The sequence below is a fragment of the Coturnix japonica genome, chromosome 20 (assembly GCF_001577835.2).
Source record: "Coturnix japonica isolate 7356 chromosome 20, Coturnix japonica 2.1, whole genome shotgun sequence".
NCBI lineage: Eukaryota > Metazoa > Chordata > Aves > Galliformes > Phasianidae > Coturnix > Coturnix japonica.
The window spans coordinates 11,559,823-11,587,622 of record NC_029535.1 but is presented as its reverse complement, the minus strand read 5'-3'; the positions used below and the strand labels follow the sequence as shown (position 1 = coordinate 11,587,622).

Here is a 27,800-nt window from a genome sequence, read left to right as displayed (position 1 = left end):
TTTTTCCCTTATGGTCATCTGAGGTGTTAAAAGGGCTCAATAAAAATTAAAAACGATAGCAGCTTATGCTGTTCTGCCAATGAATGTTTTTACTTTGAATCTTCTTCAGGCCTTATATACAGCTCAAACCAAGTCTTCCATGTAATCCTAACATAAAGCAGGGAGCAGCTGATCCCAGTTTATCCCAGGATAATGCATCCCAGTCTCATGTTTTGTTTTTACAGTTTTGAAGTCCAAATCCTGACAGAGTAATCACTATGGGAAAACAAGATCGTTTGCACAAAAATGGAAGAATTAGAACCAGGCAGACTCTTACACAATAGTTAACAACACGGGGCTTTGTGCAGCAAAATAGGTTTGGGAGATCAATCAAAAAAGACATCAAAAAGAGCTCAACAAAGAGAAACTTCTGGCTTTCTGGGTAGTTTGGACAATTCTGAATGTCCCCCCTCTCCCTCCACACCTTGGTTGGCGTAAGATCGGGAAATCTTTTCTCCGAACAGCTTGCAGATAAGCCAGGTAGAAAGGAAGCTCTTTGCACAAAGCCATGGCTCAACTCAAATGTGAAAGCGCAAACAATGTGTACATACTGATAACTTCAAAACGAGAACTACCTGACTGAAAAACACCAACCTGGGGGTGTGAGGTTTTTTTTGTTTTTTTTTTTTAAGAAATAGTTTCCATTCTCTTTCCCATCAATAGGATCAGTGCCCGCACGTTTGTCAAAGAAGGCACTTCGCTAACTGCAAGAAGAGAGCAAAAAGTTCTGCACTGAAAAATCCTGTTCTGCTTTATGGTCTCTACAGTCTTTGCAAGTTAAGAAAACAGAGTTCATCCAGAAAATTGAAAATGCCACATATACTACAGCAGAGTACTTAAGTCCACTAAGAAAACACTTCAGCACATGCTTAAATATTATCCAGGTTGTCTAATCTGTATTGTCTACTTTTGCTGTTATTACATTTTTGTGGTATTGGATAAGGAACAAAGGAAAAGAAAGTTGGAGAAGATTTAAAGAACCATGAAGCCAAAATAATGCACCATAGTGGAGTTCTTTTTGACCTCAAGGGGATGAGCATTTTCCAAGACCTGATTTGATAAACAACCAGTTTTGTTTCTCTGCAGTCCAGTTAAAAGGAATTTAAGAATTCAAAACACACAGAGAGATTTACTCCATTACAGTTACACAGGCAGAAGTACCTTCTGATTTTTTTGTTTCAGGAGCTTTCAGATGCACACACTAAAAGATCAGACAACAAGCTCAAGCCAGTTAGTTCAAGACCTCTCTGGAGGAACTCATAGAGGCTCTTCTATACAAGAAAAATCATCATATACAGGTTCCTAACACAGGATTTGAAACGGGGTTTGATACGGTCAGCAGTTTCACAAGCACCATTAAGTCTAAGTAAAAGTTGACAGAATTTAGGAGATGAGTCTCATTTGAGCTATGACCATCTCACGCCTCTTTGGCAGCAGTGTGAATGGGCCCTAAAGTGGCATAAATTACACTCAGTAATAGCTAACATGTTTCCCCCAAAACATCAGTGAAAGACAATGAAACTTGGACTTCAAAGTCATTTTGCTGCATTTTGATACAAAATTCTTTCAAAACCCTTTAAATTCAGAAGAGGCTGTGACTCCAGCCTGGGGAGCACAACCAGCATCTCTGTCTGAGTTTGAGCCCAGTCCTTATCTGATAGAACATCCGAGTGCTGATAACCTATCCCAGGTGTCCAAGGAGCCATTGCAATGTGTCAGTCAGTACACAAGGGTCAAAACAAAAGTGATGCTTCATTTGAAAGTCAGGGTTCAAACAGAGCTACCAATAAGTGCTGAAGTGGTGAAACTTCTGAGAAACATCACAACAAATACCCACTGTAGGAAACACAGGAAAGGTCTACAAACAGAGCTGTGGGCTCTGAAGCTTACAGAGAGTAGCTGAAACTGCTGCATCTCCTTGTGAAGGACCCAATTTATTGGACAGACCTGACAGTTAACAACTTCCAGTATTGCTTTAACCCATTAGCAAGGATGGACACTTCTCCATCCTTTCATTGTACCAGATTCACAACCTAGCTCTAGTAGAACATGTTTTGGTGAGTTTGGGGACAAAAAGAGACAAAAAGAGGTGTGACAGAATGAGCCCGTTTGTAAGTGCAGTGTTCCACTCCAGCACCGAGGCTTGATTCATCAGCTGAGCTGCTCAAGCATCCGTTTGCATGAGAAATTACCCAGCCTGACAATTACTTACACGCACAAATGGAGCAACTACAGACAGAGATCGAATAATCCCGACTGTTTGTGTGTGTGTATTTACATCACTGAGTGTTCAGAGAATCTGGGCATGGAAAACTGTTGCAAGCATCACAGCTTCCTAGCATGCCTTTCTTTGTCTGCAAACTCAGTCTCTTCACTTTCTGGAAATAGCTACTAATTCATTACTATCACTACTAGTTCTCGCAGTTTCATTTGTTTCCCTAGCAGTGCCTGTTTCCTCAGTTTCATTATTATCAAACAGTTCTGCCGTGATAGACTGCTGATCCTCATCTTCATATTGATTAATTTCATTTTCACATGCATCATCCTGATTTTCAACATCTTCAGCACAGCCTTCTTACAATGAGTCATTTGCAAGACAGATTTTCATTATTGGAGTCATCTTCAGTGTAAGGATGTGTTGGACCAACTTCAACGACACAGCCATATTCTACTCAGCTGGATTATTACACATCAGAGATGTACGTACTAAAGGGAATTATTCAAAACCTCTATAGTGGTGTAAGGAGGAAAGTGAATCTGGCCCAGTGTTTGCTTCTCTGCCTTTTGGACGGCTCAGGGAAGGGATATGCCCATCATACTTGGGTTTGATCATTATCAATGTAATTAAAATGCAATTTATTTTTTTGGATTAATTTGTAGATTAAACAGTCATTTTATTATGTTTATCTCGGACATCTAAAATATTTAAGCATTTAACATTACTAAGTTCGCTAAATAAATCTTTAATTTAGTATAATTAGATTTGTTTAAATTAAAAAATATATTGATATTCCAAAATAGCTTCATACTCATGTGGAATGCTAAATTAGAACTTAAAATAACTTGGAGTTGCTCCTGCTTTTTTCAGCATACAGGTCATGAAACACTGTTATCTAATGCCATGCATGCTCTTCTACACATACTAATCCTGACTCTTGTAATTTACACCGTATCATCAGTACTTCAAGCTCCTGATAACAAGAGAAAGGCAGCTGTGCCCTGTTTAGAGGATATACGCAGGAAGTGCCCTGGAAAGCAGCACTTCTACATGAGGAAAACCCACCAGGCCAGGTGTGGCTGAGGCAGCCCGAGGAGCAGCTGGGGGGGCTTGGGCCGCTCCATGCACTTGGTCAGGGCTGCTGCTGCCCAGACCCAGAGCATCAATCTGAACACGAGAACGTAATGGCTCTAACAAAGATTATTGCTCTCTAATGCCCTTCTAAAACCCAGAAGCATGAGCTGAAGTTGCCTTTCTCTTAATGTGTGTAATTACAGATGTTATTGTAGGTCATTAAATTATCAGCTATTATATTAAAATCCAGTTCCAGAGCCAAACTTCATCTCGTAAGAACACTTGGAAAGCAGTGAATTCAATGGAAGCAAAGTGGATGATTCATGCCAGCCAAAAGCAATGGTTCATCTTACCTTTTGAAAAGTACACTCTGGAGCAGCAACAAGGAGCACTATTTCCCCCCTTTCTGGTTACTTCCCAGAGACTGGCATTGGTGACTCATGCTCATCTTATGCTCATTTCTTTCACTTTCAGTACAGGCTACAAAGCTGATGTCTCCCATCTTGTTTTTTCTCTGTTGGTTATTCTTGCTGAGGTGTAAGACCTTGAATCTTCCCTTCCAGAACTGCATCCTTTTCTTCAGCTTATTTCCCTAACTCATATCACTTTGAATGCTAATTCTGTCTTCCACTGTTATCACAACCCTTCCAGTTTGTCCCCTCTGGCACAGCAGTAAGCACTCTCTCCCATCCACCACACAGATCTTTAACGAAACACAACTAGATCCACAGGAACCCACTCACTTAACATACCTTTCCAGTTCCTCACTAGGCCATGGCTGAGTGCTTCTGAATGGAGATTTTCAGCTAGCTGGTACTTCCAGTTGGGCTGCGCTGGTGCTGGGATGTCCTGCAGAGCTGATTCCAAAACCTCTGCCAAAGAAATGAGCACATGAACAGGATGCCATTCCCAGAGAACAGCTTCATTCTCCTTGTGAAAGACAATTGCTTAAAGTTCAGAGATGCTGGAAGAGAGCGTAAATATTCTCACCTGCTATTTTTATGTCTCCCAGTTGCAACAAAACGATATAAAATGCAAAATCTATCAGTTGTCACATTTTCTTCAAGCCTTAAGAAATTAAAATACCTTGAGATTTTGTAGCTGGATTCTTTCCTACTCAGTCTTAACACGGGGACACCTGCACACTTGTCTGTTTTCTGCTAATTCTGCCACTACACGAAATTGTGTGTTTATGTTATAAAACTTTACAGTCAGTTTTATAATGTTTAGCCACATGAATGAATAAATACATACGTCCTGAAGGTATGAGCAAGATAATTCTGAAAATCTTCCAAAGAGCTTTTACCTTTCTGTCCAGAGGAAAATATGAGACATTTCTCTACAGACTATACAAGTACATTAGAATCAAAAGCAGCTCTTTGTTTTAGCTACTCATGTTTCCTAATGTTATTCTGCACTTCTCCTGCAGGGAAGGTCTAACGGGAGGTTAAGATGATGTAAGATATTTGAAGATGATTATTTTTCTGTCCTCTAACTGTGGCCAGGGCTCTCTCCTCTACCCACAGGTTCCTGCCTGCACTACAGCTGCATTTCCAGGTGTGGCTGCATCCACTTTTTAATACATTTCCCCTGGAATTCTTTTTGCTGCATCTTGTAATAGTCTGCCCCTCATTTTAGGAGACTTCTCACCTGATGAACCAGATCTTAAATACCTGACTTAAAAAACCCACTCCACAAGTGCTTGCATTTTTCATGAACTTCAGGGGCATGTGTTCTCAAGGACAGCATATTCTGTTTCAACGTTAAAAAAAGCCAATCATCAAAAATCCTATGCTATTAATAGATGGTTTTGTTCGATCATTTTAAAGAGCAGGACTCATATATAGCACATTAACCTTGACCATACAGCCTCTCCAAGCCACGACAGGCAGAGCAGCAGGTTCACATGGGACACTGTACCTGTCGTGACTTGCTGGAGTTAACTCATGGAGAGGACAGTTTTATGAAAAACTGAGATCCCTGGAGAAGAGCATCAGACTTTGTGCAGAGGAAAAGCTGGCAATGCCATGCAAGTATCCTCCTGCACATCATACAGGGCTGAAAGTTACAGTAGTGTTTGTTAGAGTGGAAATTTGTCATGCTCCCGTGGCATCTGGTAACTGTGAAATGTACAACAAACGGCTGTCAGAAGTAAGCCCCATCCTCAGATGGAAAGGTCTTAGAAGAGGGCTGGTTACCACAGAAGTGAGCATCCAGACATTTCATACATCCCATGAAAGGATGGACACAAGTATCAGCATTTTGTCACTAAGTCAGGCACTGTCCCCTCCACATCAGGTCCATCCACATGTGACTGAAACAGCAAATGAGCTTCTCTTCCTCCTTGATTTTCTCTAATATAAAGCTCAGTGCCCAAGGTGCTCTCTTGAAGTGGGTCACCTCCTTATGAAGAGTTCATATTTGTGCAGACAGCAGCGGATGATGTTAGTACTGTGCTGCCTGCACTAAAAAGAAGACAAACCACACACAAAAAAACCAACACAAAATAGTGAGTACGGAACACCGGGAACTTCACTTCCACACTAAAATCCCATCAGTCTGAGTCAATGCCACCTTCCACCACACTGCAGCCAGCAAACAAACCCACAGACACAACCAAACTGCAAACTGCAGAGCAAAGCCTGTACAGCAGGGCACAAAGAGACTGACTTTTGCAGCTGGAAAGAATTTTATAGGATGCTTCTTTCTTTCTCTGCAAAATAAAAGACACTTTTTTTTTTTTTTTTTTTTTTTTTTTTTTAAATACAGGAAATATCCATCCTATGCGTGCCCCCCCCCACACCTTGGAGCTGTAATCCCTTCAGTACTCCCTGTAAGATCTCTAGTCTTTACAGTCAAGCACAAAAGCTGCTAATATAAATATTTGCAGTACTATCATATACTGGAGAGCCTTGAGTGATGAACTGCTCTGCAACTTGCAGCCCACTGGCTGTGGGTGCTGTGTCCATTACGCAGAAGGAATGTGGTAGTCTGACAGAAAGCATTAAACAATGGGAAGGCTTTACGCAGTGCTAAGTACAAGGTTTTGCCACTTCATTGCAAAATACTACAGTGTATTTGTGCTACTTCTAATAAGACAAGGATAAGTAAATCAGGGTCACCAAGTGGACCATTCCAGTGAGTTATGAAAGTGAGAGTAACAAACTTGAATTTACAATGCATGCCCTTTAGCAAAATCTGAGATTTGTTGCAGTTATTTTGGCCTTATTAAAGTATAATATTAACGTCCATAAGAGAAAATTTGTTATTCCAACGACACTCCTATACCAAACAGTGCTATATTTAGAGACAATAACTACGCTGCATTGCATAATCTGGCATTTGTACCACAAGGGAGTCATACAGCATTATTCACTAATGACAGAAAGGCTTCTGGCTCCTTTTCCTGGTGTCATAAATATTCTTTTAGAGCAAGCAAAATAGAGGGGGTGGGACCACAGAGCAGCAAGTTGATTTTTTAATTGCAAATTGCTGAGAATAGTTCCTTATCATGAGGCTCACTACAAACAGCACCGGAAGGAGTTAAATTCTGTCAGACTTTTAAAACCAGATCACTTCAAAAACTGCACTTTGAGGCACCTGTTACTGTTTGATGCTCTGAGGTTCCCTTAAGGAAGCAACCATCACCACAGGCTGTGGTGGAAGACCATAAAAGAGAAGAGTCTGCATTTGACACATCCTTCTGTCCCAGCTGCAAGAAGCTGGGCTGCTTTCAGCAAGTGCTGGACTGCAAAATGAAGGCTGCCACAGCCCTGTGCGGGATGCTGCAGGCCCCCTTCACTTCTCTCATCATTAACAACACGTAACCTGGTGAAACATTACCACCGTGATCTGCTCTAAAGGCACAAAATAGGATTCCAAAAATTTTTAAGCATATTGGCAGACACGTATTTTATACAAACATGATTTTCCAGTCAGGTCATAATGCCATCTTGAACACACAGGAAGTTCTTGCAGTTAAGTTATAAACCCCTGAAAGCAGCATTTATAATGGAAGTGCTGATCCAAGCTTAACCAGAGCAGCAAGAAGAATGCCACGCACTACAAAAATAAAGTGAGCCACAATGCAGTTAAGATTTGATTACTATGAAGTAACTCGGCTTGAAATTTCGATTCATGCCTTTTTTTTATTAATGACTTCTCATGACCTAGAGATACTTTTTGGACAGACGTCTGGGGAATTACATCAAAGATCCTTTCTGGAACTTTGGAATACAGCACTAAAGTGTTCGGTGATTTCCTCCCAGCATAAGAGATGAGACTTGAAAGTTCCTCAGTCTACTTGTAAATAACAGTGTGAAGCAGAGCTTGCAATTAAAGAGAAACCCCTTCTCTAAACTCCAGCCAACCAAAACTGAGATGCACTGGGGTAATACAAAAAAAAAAAGGAAAAGAGAAACCTCCCAAGATTTCAAAGATGCCTGGTAGGAATATTCCTTAATTGAGCCATGCTTTTGAGCTGCACAGAATTGTTCTTATTAAAAATTAAATAAGAACAGAGGAGAAGAACACAGGAGCTTTTGAGAGATTAGAGCTTTGCGAGATTTACTTAAAAGGTTTCTATTAGACTTCAGGGGTTCTCCCACATATGAGAAAGCTCACCTACACAAACCAGCTGGAAAAGCTGCGGTTCTACCTGGGAAAACCAAAATCAATTGATTGTAAAGAATATATATATATATATTTAAATTATTATTACATCAGCACTGTTGGCATTGAATCCACAGCCATTCCTTTTCTCTAAATAATAACAGAATTTAAACAGATTTAAACTCCACACATTCATCCTTTACCTACATTCCATCTTAATATCCTGTTTAAGTAGATGAGAAGCAGCTCTCTGTCTGTGCTTCTCATGGCTGCCTCGTTTCCCACCTGACACGAGCTGTATTTTGGGCTGATTACATCATGGGCTGCTCACATTTTGTGAAGTGCCCACCAAAGTGATGCTGACCATGTGCTGAGAACCGCCACATGCACAGGACCCAGAGCTACTGCCTCTGCTGGAAACCTTCTGTGGGGAACGGGATATCAAGAGTGGCTTGAGGATCCTGCTGCACATGCAGGTCCTTATGGGATTTCATCACTTTTCTTCAGTCAAACTGCAGGTTTGCTTTGAAATCCTTAAATACACCACCTGCTACCTTGTTTTAGAATCCACCTGCAAAAATGGAGCCTTAAGATTCATCAGATGGGGACAAAAAAAGTGTTCTCAGCTCTCTGGCTTCCATCTGTGCTAACCCTGCCTTAGCAGGCACACCTTCTGCACCATGCCAAGCTTTCACGTCTTGGCAGACTTTGGGGATTTCACAAATGAAACACTTAATACTTCTGGGCAACCTGAGGAGCTTTGCTGATCTTTGTTCATATTATGTTTCGAGCTCATTCAAGTTGGCTCACAGACCAATTTCTCATTAGGTTTTTATCAAAATCTCAAATGACACATTACTAACCTATTCTCCTCTTTACGAAGCTATTACATAATTTAAAAGAACTAATCTTGACTCCCACATAACTACCAAAGGGCATAGGAAGCTACAAAAGATGATACTGAGCATGGCTTGGATTGATGACATAGATGTTAAAAAAGGAGCAAAAATACTGCTAATAGACTCAATATATACTGATGTAACAGCGATACAAAGGCATTATTGCATGCTTTTGTTTAAAGGGGTGTGCTTCAATGATCAATCAGCAAATTGTAGTAGCCTGCTTAAAAAGAAAAATGGAGAAAGCAATTATGAAAAGCAAACACTGACCAATGTCCATGGGTGCCATTATTTCCACATGGAGGAATTCAATTCCCTCCTTCACTCCATACACACTTCCACATCAGACACCACTCTGTCAGGCTGCCCCTCTGCTGCCAGCTGTCACACAGCAACAAAATGGAACAGGACATTGGTGGGAAGGTTCAGTCCCTACTGTCACACCACCAACATCTGCCTCTGACATCACGGGCCAACATCGTGAACAAGGAGGCACTACTTTTGGAGCAGCCCTCAGAGATCTTTTAACCTGAGAGCTTATTTTTATGATAAATTCAGTTTATTAACATTTTCATAATCAAATGTTAAATGGATCAGTACATATTGGCATATCAGGAAGGGCCAGGTGTATTCATTACTCTGCGTATGGTAGTAGCACTTTTAATTCCCTCCTTCCAGCAAAGTCAGCAGCTACAATAGTTTTGTTAGGTCAAAGCATCAGTTCTATTTCAAGCACTAACCACAAAATCCTGCTAAAGAGAATGAAGGCCAGCAGAACTTTGTGGGGTCCCTCAAGTAGGACGCTCCTGTGACGCTGACTGTGACTTAGCACTTATTCATGGAGGAGGCTATATGCTAATGCAAACCTCCTTCTCACTCTAACACTTGGTGCTCTCTGTTTAGGGTCACCAGTTGCTCAGTCAACAGTGTTTAATTGTTTACTGACACAGCATTAGCCTCAAATCACTTCCACTGTAAACGTACACTGGGATAGCATACATGAATGGAATACATCAATATTGTGCATAACAGATACAAATCTAATGGGCAAAGACTCCAACTTCTGCTGCCACTCATTTTGATAAAATACTAGCCATGAATAATTAGTATTCATTTGCTCTAATTAAGGAATATAGATAATGGAAGCTGGATTTAGAAAATCCAGCGAAGCAGTTTTCTGAGTGCCACCATGCTCAGGCCAGGACGGATCCCACCCGAGGGCTGCTGCTGTAAGGTGGGCAGAACCCATGGGCAGAACAGGACCCACAGCATCTTGTGCAAGAACTGCCAGGAGTTGTGGCAGCAGACACAGACTGCAGCACTGCTCGGGTCCTGCACATCTCAAGCACCAGATTCTGCTAATTCTGCTTAAAGCAGGAATACTGTACTACAAGTACCAGCCAGTGTGGCAGATGCACAGATTCTTTACTTCACGTATTGTTACACTTGTACTGGGGTGAACAAATAACATGCAGCAGGCAGAGAGCAGTCACAGCTCACTTTGGTGGTGAGCAGTGAGGTGGTGCTATCTCTGGGTGGTTCTCTAAGAAACATTTCCCCATATTCCCCTTAAATGTTGCCCCTTCAGCAATTCCCCAATATTCTCAGGAATGACTGTAAGGCTCATTAGAAAGTTTGAATTTACAGTGCAACAGAACAGTCTTTTTCACCTGAATTGAGAAGTGGTAAAACTAATCTCAAAAACAAAACTTCCAAAATAAGAAAATGAGAAAAGCTTATCCCATTCTCCACATTTTTGCTCCCCCCTAGAAGATACGTGATGGGAGGAGGCCAAATCACACTCTAAGCACTTCTCAAGGGCTTAATAACACAATCAGGTTTGATGTGAAAACGGTCATAGATTCTGCTCTACAGTAGTGTTAGTTGGCTCAGCTATAAAATATCTATATCTCTGTATCGATGATAGATGACCCAGTATAATAAAAGATCTTGACTTGCGTGTATGTTAACAATTAATGGGATGTATAATGTATCACATACTGTGTGTGGAAGGTAATAAAGAGGTGTAAATGAGAATTACACTGGTTAATTGGTGTCATTAATGGTTCTTTTGTTCTGCTAGCAAAGCAGTATCTTACTCCAAAGATGATATTGTCGGGCTGACTGCAGGCTCCAAGTCAAGAGTTGAGATGAGTTAAAAATGTCAGCTCAGACACAACACTGCTTTTCCAGGGATGCCTCCTGACACAAAACCTGCTCAAACCCAGTCAGTCCTGCATGTCATATGACTGCCCCTGCCTAGTCTTTCTCCACCCACATAACACGACAACAGCAATCCTATGAGCATCAGCTGGCTAGAAACTTGTTTAATGCTTCTGTGAAGGACTCTCAGCACATATTATGAAAGACTGGTATAATTCCAGCTATTGTGAGATGGAAGGTGCTAAACAGCTTCACTTGGTTCAGAGAGGAAATCGGTACCTGGGAGAGAAAGCCAGGTTTCCAAGCTCTACGCTATCCACAAGAATGTGCTGCTGTCCCTCTGTGAGGAGAGAAACACGTGGAAACAAAGCCCTGCAAAGCCTCTGTCACTTCAGCACAAATCCACCAGGCAGTGCTTCTTACCCAAGAGGTTGGGAAAAGAGCCAGCATACATAGATCACTTTAAGGTGAAACCCACTAACCACACAAGAAAATATTTAGCAATTATAATAAAAGATACCTTTTTAACGAGTGACTTTAATTAGCTCTACAGGGCTGTAAATCAAGCCGTGCAGGATGTTTTCCAAAAAAACGAAGTATGAAGCCGCTGAATTTAAATGGTCTGACAAATGATGGGCCATACAGTGCACACTGACATCACCAGGAGCTCCGCGGTGGATTTAAAGCAATGTAGAACTCTATAAAATCACTATCACATCCAGCTTTTTGATTTTTACATTCTTCTTCAGTATTTCTGTGTTAATTTAGTGCTTGTGGGAAATGTTGTGTCCTTTGCAAGCCAAAGCATAGGCTCAGCAATTAACATAGGCCTCCAGATAGGCTTCTAAGTTTGCCTTTCAATACTGGTGAAGTATGGAGGTATGTCCATACCAGCAAGCTCCACCTGATGCTAAATCCATGGTCATGTGGACGTGTGCCACTTCAGAGAGCAGGCAGAGATGGCATCCAGACATGGCAGGAGATGCACTCAGTTTGGTTCAGTGAATCCACTGTAGTGACAGCTGTGAAAGACAAGTGTGAAGGGCAAACGCACACAATTCTGACTGAAAGCTTTATAGCTAATCTTAAAGTCACCAAGCTTAACAAGTTTTTTTTTCTAGATATACATCTAAAGCAGTGACAGACCATACAACAACCATTTCTTTTTCAAGTACACCACCACCCCGGGGTGGCAGCTGCTTGCTGCATGCCCCAGCACTGAAAGATGCCATTTACCCACAGAAGGAGCATCTCCATTTTTTCAAAGCAGTTTAGTCATTGCTCCGTTCACCGCTTCTAGATCTAAGTTACTTAGATTGATAATTTACCTTCTCAAAAGTGGCCCAGGCACACTGGAAAGTTAACTGTCATCATCACTTGCAGGAAATTAATTGAATAATAACGAACCATTGCAGAGATGAGAACAGACTTCAGTAAGTGTAGTTAACTCACTTCTGAAGAACTTGCTGCTGGAATTGATGCCTGAAGAGCACAACGCTGTTATTCTCACCAACTCTCTTTAATGCTCTGACCAGTGCCCTGCTTCACTCCCACTTCGATCCAGCCTTGAACTGCAAACCAGTAAATCCCCACTTCTCACACCACACACAACTGCAGGTTTTAAAATTTTTAGAGCATTTTGAGTACATCGTTTCCTTTGAGCAAATTTGCATAACTAAAAGCAAACAGGCGACATAAAAATGCATTTGTGTGATCATCATTTTAAGGGGTCGACTAAAGCCTTTTTAGGGAGACAGAAACGCAGAGGGAATGTGGCTGATTTATGTGTATGACAGATTCACAAGCTATTTTGTCTTGGTGTATTCTGAGCTCTCTGTTCCTATCACCACTGGTAAACACCCCTGTTAAGTATTTCTCTTTTGACCTGTATACTTACATTTCATTAGCATACAGTACACATGAACCAATATCAGAGCAACTTATCCAAACTCAAGTTTTGTTGAGAGATGAAAGTTGCACGAAAAACTGAAAGCTAGATACAAAATACAGCTGCGTTCCAGGTAGCTTAAGCTTAAAATAAAAGCTCAAGCTTTTTTAAAGCAAGGACGATACTAGTTTGTATAACATATTCCCTGCTTACGGTCTCCCCTCCTTTCTTCCTTTCCTTCTCACATAGCTCCTGCTATCAGGCATGCCCTCTCAGACCTCTACACCTGCAGGCTCCCACAAACCCTCCCTGGGCAGGAGGGCAGCTCTGCTCCCAGCACTGCTCACACACATCCTGGGCAGTTCTCTCCCTTCTTCCCAGGCTCTCAGAATGCTCATCTCCAACCCTGCCAAAGGTAAACCACATTTAGAGGACAGAAATAACAACTGTAACACTCAGGATGTCACAGAGTCCCTTATCCTTTTATTATTCCTAGTTAGCCTGTCAGGAAATGTTTGCTGCACACAGCAGCAGAACAGCACAGCACCAAGTGAATAACCAGAGGCTAATCCTGAGCAATCTCGGTTTGTTATCTCACCCCAATTCCTACAGGATGAGTTTCTAATAGAAAGAGCAAAAGGATGTTTGGATATTCTTTCATCTTTCCTTGTGGTTAGGCTTTCACTGCTACAGTCCTCAAGGAAAATGTTTCTATTGATCTCATCTTCCCCCCCTGAACTCCTCATCTTATGCAAGAGCATCCCAAAATTCCAGCTCCATTTAGTTGTCATTGACTCCTTCCCAGAGCTCAGCTCTAAGAGCACATCATGCTGCCTCAGAAACCAGGGAAAGATTTAAAAGTAAAGCAGCAAACCATCCAGGAAGGCTCACAGGTGATGGGTGCATCACAGTATATTTTATTCCCTGTGCAAAGGAATATTCCCACTAATATTGATAAGAATCCAGAGGCAAAAGCACACATTTGTTTGCCTATAAATCCTTTTTAAATTCAGGAAATAAATGTGCCAGCATTGTTTTCACAGACATCTCAGATTGAGATGACATAATGAAGAGCAGAGTGCTCTGACTGGGAAATCATTTCTGTTTCAGGGAGATCATTTCTTTGAAGCAAAGAACCTGGGAGTTTATAATGTTCTCCAGAAATGAGCAATAACTTATTCCTTGTAGAGTTGTCTGTACTCTGAAGTGTGTGGGCCACAGGATGAAAGCCTGGACCCACCTGAGTTAATAACAGAACTGCTCATAAGTGTCTTAGCCTCTGTAATTTAGAGTCCACAGGCAGATATAGGACCTGAAAAATTTAATTCCAACTTCAGAGCAGAATCAGACTGAAATCTTGTCACTGATTTTGGAATCACTTAAATTGCATGGAAATGGCTGCAGTGCTGCACTTCTTCAGAGACATCTGCCAGTAATACCTGTTAATTAATAAGATGTTCAGAAAGCCACAATAAAAGCACTCCGAAGCACAACCAAGCTCACACAGACACAGGAAAAACAACAGAATGGAAAGAAACTAAAGCACAAAGTAAAGAATTCCTTTCTTTGGGGAAACAAAGGGGGTCTCAGTCAGAGGAGCTCGGGATGAGAGCAGTGCCCCATAGGAGGACAAACCTCCTGCACCAAGAATACAGCCTGCTTGGAATTAGCATCAATCTCACAGTGTATTAAAGCACCAGAAGATGAGGGTAGCTATGGTAATTCTAGCACTTTATTAAACACCAGACAAATTGAAGAGTACATTTCCTGCTTTCTGAAGGAAATGAATGATATCTTCTGATTGGGGAACGCTGAGGGCAAAGGAAGCTGACTGGAACGGCTTAAAACAGTACTGCAGTACATTTATCAGGACATTTAGTGTGGCTTTTCACGGGAAAAGGGTGGAAGGAGAAGGGGGGAGTGATTTTTATTGCTGAAATTAATTTCATTGCAGTGCTAACTAACCCTCTTCCCCCTGGAATCACACACAAATAAAGAAAAATGACCAGGAATGCTTTCTTTCTTTGCAGCTCCCCAGAACTCGGTTGTGTTTGCAGAAGCTCCGTGCCAGATCTGAGCTCGGCACCATTCTTCTGCCCAACAAACCACAGCTCTGAAAACAGATAAAGAACCAAGAATCCGATTCAGAAAAACACATTTATATTTTAACTGGGTTTTATTTATAACATAAAACATCTTGGAAAAAAAAAAGTTTTATGATTTAGCATTTATGAATGACTAGATTTTAGGGGAATTGTAATATTTTTTTTAGGGTATTTCAGTTCTATGAGTTATTTCTTGTAGATTCAGATAATGACATTATAAATCTTTCTGTGGAGGCAATTACTAAGGCAGAAATGGCCTATTCCCCATTGGCTTTTAGGCTCAGCTTACTGACATATTACAAGCAGGCTTACCATGGTCATTAAAAACTGATCTGGGATTTATTGTACCTCTTTAAACTCTCAGTACTTTGAAAAGTATTGAACAGAAAGGAATACAAGGTGAAGTTACAAAGAGATTCAATGAAGCAATCAGGGGAAAAATGGGCTTAATTTATCCCAGCAAGGCCCACCAGAAGTGCCACAAAAATATTTGAAATTGAGCTTTGAGTCCTTAATAGAGATCACTCACAATAGCCATTAATCATATTGAAATGGAAACACTTTGAGCACAGGGTTTGGAAACGGAGAGGACATCAACACAAGATTACAGGGCAGAAAACAAAGCCAAGATTTTGACTGCTAATACGACAAAACAGCTGCCCACTGCAGTACATGAGAATGGAAATATTCAGCTACAGCAACTTTTCTTTCCTGGATCCCAGTCACCTGCAGTGCAAGCAGGAATTTTATCTGTCCCTTCTTTCAACATCAGCCCTCAGATCAGTGCACCGTACTCTCATTTCAGGGCAATCTCTGGTGGCCAGCGGCAGGGCAAGCACTTGAAAATGTGCCTGAGAGCACAAGCATGCCATCATCTCGTGCAAATGGAGCTACATACAAGCCAGAGTGAGAGAAAATCTAACTACCACCAGATCTGAGCAGGAATGGCGTACTCATGAGGAGGCAAAGGTCAGTGACAACATTTCTGTTCCATCACCTGCCAGCTAACTTTCAGTTCTAGGTTGCCAATGACAGAAGCTGCATCCCCAGAGCCCCACTGGTCCCAAACCTCTTACAGCTCCTGCTGTGCTGGGACGTAACCTTGGGTAGAGGGCTTGGAGCACCTGGGGATTGCACACCTTCCACTTCTATGGCTCTGCCCTTAGTTTAAAGCTGCCTTCGCAGGAATGAATTGCTGCTTGAGGAAGATACTTCATGGCTGTGTTTTACACTCTCCTACAGTCATCACCAAGGATCCCATTCATTTTAATGGAAAAGATGCCAGGGGTGACTCGTGCCTCAGTGTGTTATATGGCTTTACAAAATACAACCATTATTTGTACGTTACTGTAAGTAAATGACCAAACCATCCATTCTATCAATAATTCTGTTACTAGACCACAACTATCCAAAAAAATACATATTTCTGAGATCCTTCTTTGAGTCTGATTCTCAAAAATAAATAGGTGTTTTTTTGGGTAACTTTTCTAGTAAACTCCAAACGAGCATTGGATTTTCATTAAAAATGGCAGTTTGGTACCTTTCTGAAAACCATACTAGGGATGCACGAAGGCTATTTCTCTAAGAACTAAATGTTGCTTCTGGCTTGTAAGTCATCTTTTGCTTTATCAAGGTGATTGGGGCAAGTGTATGCACAATTTGATGTTGTACAGTATGTTACGATGATCAACATTCATTTTCAATGCTTATATAAAACATTTATTTCAAACTTGAAACCAAGTTATTACTGGTAGACCGAAGCCACAGCCTTCTTGTTAAGTTAGCATTTTCAAGAGAGATTTGTCAGTCTGGAATTCTCTTTACTTTTCACCAGGAATAAACTGAACTGCATTTGAAAATAATGGCTTTAATTATAATTGGCATATCTGAGCCTACAGCTAGTGCCACTCACTTTAGTAAGTGACATTACTTACGACACTGGCAAGATCAGAGTCTTTTATCACATTTTTTTTTAATTATTAATAGAAGACCAATTTCCAACCTTCTCTAATATCTGATTATCTCTGGATAACTGAAGACGGGTAAAGATACAGGCTGACATCCAGGACTGACCTCCACTGGTAATCCCTAAGAATCCATGTTAGTCAGAATATGGAGTCTTCTCAAGATGAATAGAAATTAAAAGATTTACATTCACTTTGACTAAAGCAGCTGTCATTTGATTTCTGTATATAAATCAGGGATGAGGAAACCTACGCCCCAGAAGTAGGCACAGCCCATGACCCCAAGTCGTATTTTTGGTGCATGTTAACATAAAACCCACCAAAAGTGCCTGACAGACCTATTCATCACTGTTAAAATTGTGAAGTAGTATTTGATAGTATGAGTAGCATAGTATTACACCACAGCCCAAAGGATGGGAGAGAAGGGCCGGCTAGAGAGAGAAGGGAGGGAGCCAGCACAGGCTGGGCAGCTCTGTGCTGGGTGCAGCACCCACAGGTTGGGTTAAATGAGGGGTGTAGCACTGCATTATTCTGCAATATTCAATACAAGCTGGGAGACAGAAGGATCACAACCTACTGTAAAGGATCTGCTTTTAGCAGGGAGGCTGGACTCAATCTCAGAGATGTTCTTTTTAACCCGTACAGTTCTGTGCAGGGAGGTCAGACCAGATGACCTTTAAGGGTCTCTTCCAACTCAAACAATTCTATGATTATATGACATGCAGAATTTCTCTAAAGTACTTCGTCAAGACAAAGCTCATTCAGATTTGCTCTTCCTCCTTGGAACCTACACAGCATTGATTTACACTTTAGTAGTAATAACTTCAGCTATTAGAATGCTCTTAGTATCTTTTTAAAATTGGCTTCAAGCATTTGGGGAGTCATTGTCAGCCCATCTAGAAAGTAGATAAAGAGATCCTACGGCAGAGTAATATTCTGTAGAAACACTAGTCAAGAGATGATGTATTTCCCATAACTCCTGCATTGCGGACATTCCGATAACATGCAGACAAACTGTTCCAGAATATGTATTACATCACCAGCCCCCCTGTCATTACTCAGAACACTAGCAGAGCAAACCCCATTCAGAGTCTGGGAGATCTGCAATGTAATTTTGCTTTTAGAGAAGACCTTAATTGCCCAGCGAGTATTTTGACTATACCAACATTCTCCCAATCCAATTGTGAAAGTACGAATTGCTGCTGACAGAATCTTACCTCACTAAATCCAAAATACAGCTTAATTCACGAAGAGGGTGACAACTGGTTGCTTTGTTTCACTTGAATAAGAGTTTCATGAGTCTGGTAATCCACTGAGCCAGGAAACAGCACAGTGTCACCAGATGTTCTCTAAGTTGGTTGTAAGCAATAGAATACAAAGTAAATAAAAATGGTTAATAGGCCACCTGCCAGAAGAAAGTCCATCTGCACTGAAATTATTGGGGAAATAGACTAAAAAGGTCTTATTTCTATGAAAATGTGATCATAGTATCGCTGTCAAGACCACTGAGACTCACAGTGACCCACTGTGCAGCTCTTATTTGTGTAAGACTCATCTGCACAAAGGATGCTTTGAGTTTCTACAATAACCCCATTAATCTGGAATCAGCTTCCACATCCATCTCTGCAAACAGCTCGAGTGTTGCCATCTTTGCACATCTCATGCATCTTTACCTGATCTTGTTCTGCTCAGATATTAGTACAATAATCTAATAGAAATATCTGAGGAGGGAGTTCAGCATTACACCATACTGTCAGTGGGAAAAAAAAACACGGGTAGTGGAGAGGTGTGGCTTCCATCTTCATATTGCCTTTGTGTTTTATTTTAACTCCAACTTGATGCTTGTCCCTTGCCAGATTCAAACTACATAACGGGTCCCATCTGCAAGAAGATGAATGATAAATAGCAGCAGTAAATCTCATTTTACACAATTTTTGCACCAGTTTTGTAAGATGCCCTTAACAATTAATGTGAAGATGCCATTGCAACTAAAACCATGGAGCAGTATGTAGGGCATAAGTAACAACCAGATGAGGCTGTTACATACAGTACTTCTTCTGTGACCTCAGTTCATTAGAGAGGAAGCACTGATTCAAGCTACCTAACCTCCTCCAAAGCAACAGTTCATAACAGCATGTTGGAGCTGTGACTACCTGGAGGCATCAGGGAGTTTGCTGTTACAGTGTTACAGTGCAGGGAGAGGGAGAAGGGTCCTATTATTGGATCATGCAGTAGACATTGGTGCTTGAAATTTCCACTTACAGTACATTAGCTTGAGGCAGTTCATTTGCTAAAACAAAAGAAACAAAGTGTAAAATATTCACTGACTTGCTCAACAAAGCAATCAACGAAAGAGAAAGGGAGAGAGAGGGAGGGAGCGCGATTTTTTCCTGCTATCACACTGTTGATAAATACCATCAGTATTTTAAAATTATGTCACCCATTCAGTCTAAATTTAAAAGTATTAGCAGTATTATCAGTCTGTCTATCCATCTCCCTTTATTTTGTCTGTCTCCTGCTTCTATTTTGTGTGAAATTTCAAGAGATGAATCCCATTTTCTATTAATTCAATGGCTGTCATCTTGCATTGCATCACGTAGCCCAGATCACAACAATGAAATCTGCGGGTTTAAATTAATAATATTGCAGCACATCACTTTGTAAAGCATGGCATGCATCCGTATCTAGACTGGGTACCTTACTTCCAGCCCAGTGCCTTTCATTAGTGGAATAGGTGGAGCTTCACCTGCACGGTTGCAAACTATCTATAATTGCTAACAGAATACCCAGCCTTCGTGGTGGGCAGCATTACTTTAATAGGGTGTTGAGATTTAACAAGATCTTTTTGCTTTAAAATAAAATAGGTGGAAAAACCTTCAGGGAATACGAGATCTCTGTTCTCTGAGTGGCATTTTCCACACCTACAAATATATGCTGACAGGTAACTGTATTGCATTACAATTGCCTTACATACAATGTCAGCTAAAGCTACATGGTAAGTCAGCATCTTGGAGCACCTATGCATCATGAAACAGCTGATAGATTTGGTTAACTATTAGAAGCACAGATATAATTCCATTACAGCCACTAACTCATAAAAGGAAAGGGAAAAAAACAACATTATGTGCAAATAAATCATCAGACCCACTACAAATTCAGGAAGAAATAAAACATTATGCCTCAAGGAAAATACCGCACGAGATCGGAAATACATCCCATCCAACACTTACTGTTGCTACTCAGGCATGTCCCCTATTATGTTTGTCACATAGGAAAAATCTACTAGGAGGAGTCTGTATTTTTATTCTGTGAATATTCCTGAAAAAAATCTACCTGTATCTTCTTCAGAGGGCGACCTCAGCTCCAAGGAACAGACGTGCAGCTCTCAGTACCCACCTCTCCTCCCCTTTCCTCAGAGCATACCTGAGGCTGCGAGAATATTCATAAGACTTTTGATTTTGGCAAACATATGAAGCATTTGGTAAGCAGACCGACACAGAGCTATATGGGCTTCATTAGATAGTTGCTAATTGTCAAATAAGTACCTGCCCAACCTGCTGAGTGTAAATGCAAATGTGCCACCTTTGGAGCTGCCTTGGCATGCAGCTATTGATTTATGTTTGAATGGGAGTTCAAAAACAAGTTGTCTTTTGAAGCCCTGCTATCCGAGCACGGCTCCTTTGTCCAGGTGTCTTGGGGATCTCTTGCCGCAATTTTGATCTTTGTATTCCAAAAGCCTCAGAGAGTCAATTCAGGTAACTTAAAAGTGAGATATAATCAGAAAGGATTTGGAAATAAAGTCTTTGCCTTGTCACATTAATGCGGCCCTATCAAGTGGCAGTTTATCAAGAGGCAGCTCACAAGGTTTTAATGAGCACGCTGCCTGCTCTTGTACAATACTAATTAATCCCATTTTTTCACACTGGTGTGATTGCTTCATGAAACCCGCATTGTTTTATGCTCAGCAGCAAAGCGGGATCTCACTGATTAAATCTCCTTCCCAGAGCTGGAGCCTGACAACTGAATTATACCTTGCTCAAAATAATAATGGGTATCAGCTAATAAATACGGTTTAACACACACAAAACTATGCAGCCAAAAATCACACCACAAAATAGGAGTTTGACTTATAGGCACAGCAGTGTTTCATTAAACATCTGTATTATAATTCACTGGTTTTCCAACTGATGTAATAACTTAATTGATGAGAACAAAGACAAGCTTATTTATTCACCCAATTGCTTGCTTCTTGACTAAAGTTTTTCCTTGGTGTTATTGTGGAAATAAATATGCAATATTCTTTTTATAGAAGTCTAATTTAGGCCCTTTTTTTCCCCTATTGAGAAGTCAACATCACAATCTGTTTCTGACAAGTTCTTGCTGCAGTGAAGCAGACCGCATTATGATAAGACAGCAGCGTGTTGTTTACCCTAATGTTCAGACATTGCAGCAAAGGTGAGAGAGGTGTGATGCTTCAGGCAGTTAATAATGAATAATTGTCTGCAAATTTACATTACAGGGTTCAAAAAGCTTGTTTTCTCTTTTCTCTTCCCTGTTCTCCCACATGATTTAAAGCTTCTTCCACTCAGGGAAGGGATAACTGCAAAGTACTAATAAGTAGCACAGCACTGTTCTCTGTAAAACAGTCAGATGAGGGAAGTTACAGACACGCCATTATTTGGAGGAAACAGACTTTTCTTCCCCCCCTCCCCAGTGAGGAATACAAAGATGTTTTAGTCCTTTACATGGCACGCAGCATTTTGTGGACCAACATGGGCACAGCTGATGTCTCATTTTGCTCAAGAATCTCCAAGGAAAGCAATGTTACCACTTAGACAGGATTTCCTTCAGAAAGTGCTCCCTGCAGCCAATAAAACAGAAAAGCAATCGTTAACCTTGAATTTAATATGGATTTATATACGTAGGTTTGGATGCCCTCGGAGAAGCTGTTTATTATTTATCTCTAATTTGCAATAGAGAAGTATGAGGAGGGGTGGAATTTTCAAGGCAGAAGAAGACTTAGAGCCATTGCCTCCAGTACCATTAACTGAATTCTGCAGCTAAATTCAGCAAGAGAAAAAAATAAGTAGAAATGTAAAAAACCAACCAACCAAACAAAAAAAACCAAAATCCATCCTTCATCATTACCCTTCATCACCTTTCTGAAGTATTTCTGATCTGGAGCATCTGTCAAGATTTAGGCCAATAGACAAAGCACTGACAGACAAAAAGTATTTTCTCATTAATTGCTGTCCTATCATAAGTGTTTGCACTGAGCCCTGTTGTTACAGATGTTCATGTCACGAGCACTTGTACAGGTTTAAAGGTTACTAGGCATTCTTACCTAAAAAGAGGCTCAACAACTTTGAAGTATTACCCTCAAGTACAAAGAATGGATGAGAAGGTGCTATGAGATAAGGTGTGGAATAAGAGAAATAGAATGGCCTTTAGTTGTGCTGCTTTTCAATGGAGTTAACGAAAGCAGGAACGTGATATCTTAGAAATTTTCTCCCTTTCTTTTCAACTATTCCAGTTCCATTCCAGTCACTGCAATACAATTTAACTACATCTCCCAAGTCCTCATGAAAAACTTCAGCTGGCACAGCAGCAATGCTCTGAGCTCTCAGCCCTGCTTTCTTCCAGGCCTTCCCCCCACACCAGATTATTCACAACTGCACAGCATGAGCACATGATTTTTCACTACTGAGCATGCAGGCACTTATACTTCTACTAGAAGAGTGGAAAGGGATATAAAGACTAACAAAGCAGAGCACTTCTCTCCCGATTCAGAGCTGGCTTGCAGAGGTAGAAGTTCCTGGGGAATCAGGCACTATTTCTATCCTCATGATTGTCATAACCATATGACAGATCAAGCTATAATTAGATCACGACCTATGTCTGATATTAGAATTCAATTCATAGAACCGATGTTCCATATGAAATAAAAATAATTAAAAAGAATAATTCATTTATATTAGACAAAGAATATTAACCACGCGCAACAGCGATGTCTCCACGTATATGACATACACACTGGAATAAAAATGCCTGAAGAACTTATTTATGCTTTCATATACAAAAATGCATGAAGGATACTTCTGGGTAACAGATGCAAACAATTAAAAATAGATGTTTCTAAGAGTGGAAGGATATGCACTTATCCCCAAATAAAAAAGCTACCGCATTATTTTCTAATAATTTTGCCGAGAAAAAATCCCTCTCTTCTTCCAGAGACTCTAATTATTCAGTGACAGCAGTTGGCTGACTTGGGCACAACACAACATGTCAATTTTCAGTTGCTTACACAGTATCACAGAAACTGTTAGAAATTGTTTTGAAATCTGGCATACTTTTCAGTCATCCTAATTCCTCCAAGTGAGCCAAACCTGATTACATTTGGCTCACCCACAAAAGATCTGCAAGATGGAGAGAAGAATGAGTAGGAAAAGGAATCAAAACTCAACAAGATTTCCACCTTCTGCCTTCAGCGAGGGCTCACAAACAGTGATCTCCTACACTACCTGAAACCATATGGACTGCCATTTTTCTAAAGTAATAGAAAACACTTAAATGACTTATTGTTAAGAAGTGCTTTGCAATATATTATGTCCATAAAAGGATATTATAATCTACCTATGAAGCAGTAACTCCCCCTACCCCAATTTTAGGGAGTAGTATGCAAAGACGTACTCATTATCTCTTGAAATCTGTGCAAAACCACACTTCCCTTGATAATGTATGGTGCATCCCAGCTACAACATGGAGCTAGTTACAATGGAAACATCCCTAACAAATGCAGCATATAGGGCTTATTTCTGGAATAGCCAGCTCTGGAACACAGTGAGCACAGGATGTGTACAGGTGAAGTGTTCCTGGCCCAAATGTCTCAATTGAATCATGCTGCAATACAGCAGATGAGCACCTTGCCCTTTATATAGGAAGCATTCTACCTCTCTAACAGTGACACTCCTTCTGCACCATTCACTACAAGGCCTTTTGATATAAAAATCTCCATTCGATATCAAATGGATTTGGAGACTTTTAGACTGCAAGAAGTTTCATAGCCACGCTTCTGATTTCCATCTGAAGGATGATATCAGACTGTGCCATCCTGAAGAGTTTATTAGCTGCAGTTTTAGAGAATTGAAACCTACCAAGTCTCCCACAAAGCCCATAACCAAGGAGTCCTCAAATGAGCATTAGATTAGACACTTCTCACTTGAATTATAATTTAATTTACAACATGCATATCAAGAATAATAGTATATTTCAAAGGAATTTGATCTTCAAGGGTCTCAGTAGCACAACTTCGAAAGAAGCACATCACTGTCTTCTACTGGCACTTGACCACTGCAGCATTCAAGCATTTGCCCTTTCACTGAATCGTTTTCAACATAAGGACTTTTGAAAAGCATTATTCACCACAGTTTAAAATTCATTCAGCTTTAAAGATACCAGTTGAAAACTGCTCCAAACTTTCTGCATCACCTTTTATTATCCCAGTTCAATGGCCCTCAATAGCAGACCTACTTGGAGGTCAAACTACTAAGTTAAATTCATTCCAACCAGAAATAAATAATCTCATTAGAAAATGAGAGAGACAAAAAGTAGTGGGTATTATTTTTCTCCTGGCATTCTTACTTTCTGCTCTACTCACAAAGACACAAAAACTGCCACAGAATTAAATGGCATGTGTTGTAGAGATAGATTAAGCATAGGACTGGTGCATTACAGTGCAACACAGGTGCACAACACAAGCAAATTAATGCTCAGTTTCTGATTGTTTGCTTTGCCCATTGTCTTTTCAACAGTTGCAAAAAGCAGATCCTGAACTGATCTGGGTTAAGCAGGGCTCCCCAATAGCTGGTTGGACACAGTGCTGGTTCCAGTGCCACATGGTACTTTTCCACACAGGTCAAAAAATGTATTAAATATTTCACTATACCAGCTGTCCTCATAAGTAGATGGGTACTGGATCTCAACCCAAGCTGGTTCATAAAGAAAACCCCACAAGTTTGAAAAATATTTATTTGTCAGTGCATTTCATCTAACATTGCTGCTAGCTGCAAATGGCCTATCAGACAAGCTGCTGCTGACCTGAATAGCAGGCAGAGAACCAGGCAAGATGCTCAGTGTTGTAGGATGAAAATGCTCTGACTTCACCAGAGCAGAATGCAGGCAGGTGGGATACCAGGGCTGGAATGGCATGACCCCAGCCACTGGCTGCAGCTCACCATGGCCACGAAACGAGCTGGAGCCAAATTGTAACAACCTTAAAAAACCCTCCAGACTTCCAAGACTCCTCCAGCTTTGCAGGATGATTTTCCTGGCTTTATTTAACAGAACAGCATGAAATACTTCCCTTGCTTCTAGAGACTGAACGAGAAATAAGAAAGGCAACTAAGCCTTTTTTGCTCCCAAGACTGACCTTTGTCGGTAGGCATTTAATGAGAATTCCTGGGATAGTTCTTAGTCTTCATGTTCTCCATGGAGGACTTGAGATACCCTCCTACTATTCTGAAACTAAAATGTGTTCTATTTGATGACCTTTTCTTCATTTTCTGCCAGATATTTCAGAATCAGAGGTGATGGCAACACCAATTTTACCTGAAAAATATTAGCATAAGTAGGAGGAGAGGAAAGACAAAAACTCTCCTTAATACAGGTTGATATGTGACTTTGCATAGCACTTTGAATGTTATTAAGTGTTTGAATTTCTTCCTGTGTCTTTTTAGCCTAGATGATTGTCTTTCTCTTTCTCTGACAGCCTCTGCAGGACCAAATTGACAGCTCTTTAAAGCAGTCTGACAAAAAGCAGCATTAATTAAGTCATTGCCGGACTGTAATTGTGTTAAGAAGTAAAAATCTAATATGAGAAAAGGTTAGTGAGTCCTCTCTTGTGTCAGATTTTCTACTCTCTATGAATATTAATGTCCTTAATGAAGACAATCTTTGCCTCATCAAGCCGTTGTTCTGCATTCAGGTGCCAAATCCCGGCACCATTGATTTGTTTTTAAAGAACAAATATGTCAGGGGAGAGTGACTGTCCTGTTTCTTATCAACATCATAGAGAATGCTTTTGTATTCCTGGAAAGAGTTTATAGATTTTGTGTGCCATGTACAAGCAGTGTCTGTGATGGCAGAGGAGCAGCGGGGAGGGGAATAATGTTGAGGCGAGGTAAACTAGTTTAAGTAATTTAATAGAAGCTTTACATTTCATTGTGTTAGCTTTTTTTGTGTGTGTTAGCAATATCCATAGATTAACGAGGTTATGATCAGCAGTTTTAGTGATAAAATATGAATTATCTCTCCAGAAAGAATCCTGCAGTTAAAGCACCAAAATGAAGGAGCTTGGTGATAAGGCGCTGATCATCTCTTGCTGATTATCCCTCCCCTCCTCCTCCCGATTGAGCAGATAATGATGATGGTGCTGATGAATGATGATCCTTTTTAAATAGGTTGAAGGCCCTTAGGAGTCTAACTCCGCTGAGGAACGTTTCTTGCGCTGCTCCCTCTTCCCTGCTCAGCCCAAACGTCACCAACCGCTGCCCTGCTTGCATTCCCCAAGGACCATCAGCTGAGAGACACTCCTGCACTGTTACTGCAGCACTGCTCACCCTGCTGGGGGGAAGCTGTTGTGTCTGCTCCAATGAATGCCTGACAGTGCTGTGACGCCAGGCAGAGCTTAAAGCTGCTCTCCTGGAGGTGCTGGAAACCACCTCGAGTGAGGACCCTACCGAGGGCATTTGGTAATAGGTGACTTTCTATTGAGGGTGTTTAAAAGATTCACGTCCCTTCTGAGAGTGGGAATTAATGTTGCATTTTGCAAGCAAAAATCCCTGTAGTGGCTCAATTTTAGGAGAAATCTGGATATTTGTATTTTCCTACAGAAAAGCAACAAAAATTTAAATAGTGCAGTTCTTTCTAAAGACAATCTCAGCATATGTTACAACGCTACGTGACCATTTTTCTACACAAACTGAAGTATTTACGTTTTTTGAGATGGATTATGTCTGCTGATTAAGATGGATACAACAAGCATTTGGTAATGATAACATCAACAACTCCGGAGTGATTTATACAGCAAAAGGAGTGCGGGAAGTTCCTTGAAGTGCCGGCTCAGAGCTGAGAAGCTTCTGTTGAAGCACAAAAGTCAAACAACATCAGCAAGAATCAGTGCTGCCCAATAAGGCACATTCATTCTGAAGGCCCCATGGCACTGAGCACAGCCCTGTGCACTGCAGCCAGCACAGCTCACAGTACACAGTACAGCTTGTTTCTGACTCCAGACTACTATTATGGTGCTTATTATTCCCCTTCAACAGGTCAAGATTGACATGTGCATAGAAAATGCCTGAGAACGGTACAAAATTCAATAATAATTTGGCTGCAATTGAGTCCGAAGTGGAGCGAAGCTGTTGGCTACTGAGTGACAGATTATTTGCTTAAAAAAGTCCAACATTTTAAAAAGCTGACCACAGCATCAGAGCTGGACTGCTGCATTACAGTGGCATTCTCCATGGAGATGAGAGACGCGCTATTGTTTGGCAACAGCCATCCTGTGCACTCTCACTGCCTCCATCTGAGCCTGACCACGCTCCCAGCACACGAGCTGCTCTTTAGACACTGGAAGTAGATACAGCTTTTGTAACCCACAAAATGATACTTCAGTATGTAGGACATCACACTTAGTAATGAATTTTCTGTTCTCCATCGTGGTTCCAAAAAGATGCCAATTCCAGCTTCAAAATGAAGGCTAGGATTTCATCCTAGAGAAGCAACAAATCAGGACTGATTGACTGATTAATAACAAGGGGTGTAAGCGCTGACCCGTCAAAT

At 40.9% G+C, this 27,800-nt stretch overlaps 1 protein-coding gene across 2 annotated transcripts in view; it reads right to left on the bottom strand.

The window, feature by feature from the left end:
* Positions 1 to 27,800, bottom strand: part of ZFP64 (ZFP64 zinc finger protein) — a 212,688-nt gene that overhangs the window by 121,365 nt on the left and 63,523 nt on the right. For both annotated transcript variants that reach the window (XM_032448582.1, XM_015882035.2), the window contains exon 3: positions 4,084 to 4,203. The gene's annotated coding sequence lies outside the window, so the exon portion shown is untranslated. The remainder of the gene's footprint in view (positions 1 to 4,083; positions 4,204 to 27,800) is intronic.